This window comes from Chrysochloris asiatica, unplaced genomic scaffold (genome assembly GCF_000296735.1).
Source record: "Chrysochloris asiatica unplaced genomic scaffold, ChrAsi1.0 scaffold00013, whole genome shotgun sequence".
Lineage (NCBI taxonomy): Eukaryota > Metazoa > Chordata > Mammalia > Afrosoricida > Chrysochloridae > Chrysochloris > Chrysochloris asiatica.
In genome coordinates, this window is record NW_006408531.1 from 10,189,525 (window position 1) to 10,190,256 (window position 732).

Below are 732 nucleotides of genomic sequence, written 5' to 3' on the forward strand. Positions count from 1 at the left end.
GTTAATGTTGTTAAGTGCCATCGAGTCGGTTCCGACCCATAGCGACCCTGTACAGGGTTCCGAGGCTGTAAATCTTTACAGGAGCAGAAAGCTTCATCTTTCTCCCGCGGAGCGGCTGGTAGTTTCAAACTACTGACCTTAGGGCTCACAGCCCGATTCGTAACCACTACACTACCAGAGCTCCTTGGTAATGTAGCAGTTATTAATCAGGCTATTAACCTCATGGTCAGTTGTTCAAAACTACCAACGGTTCTGCGGAACAAACATGAGGCTTTCTGCTCGTTCCTGTAAAGATTTACAGCCTCAGAAACCCTAATACAGGATTGTGAAGAGCGAGAACCGACTCAAAGACGCATAACCACCACCACAACAAATACATGGGATACATAAACCATCAAACATTACAAAAGACACACAAGCAGTAGAAGACAAAATTGATGACTAGGACCTCCTAAAAATTAAAAACATATGTGCATCAAAAGATTTTTCCAAAAGAGTAAAATGGGAGTCCTACAGACTGAGAAAAAAATGTTTTGCAATGGCATATCAGACAAGGAACTAAGATCTAAAATTTATAGAAAAATACAACACTTCTACAATAAAAAGACATAGAGCCCAATTAAAAATTGGGCACAGGGCATGAACTGACACTTCACCAAGTAAGACATTCAGGCTAATGATCCTTAAATGTTCACAATCATTAGCCTTTGTTGTTGTTGTTAAGTGCTGTTA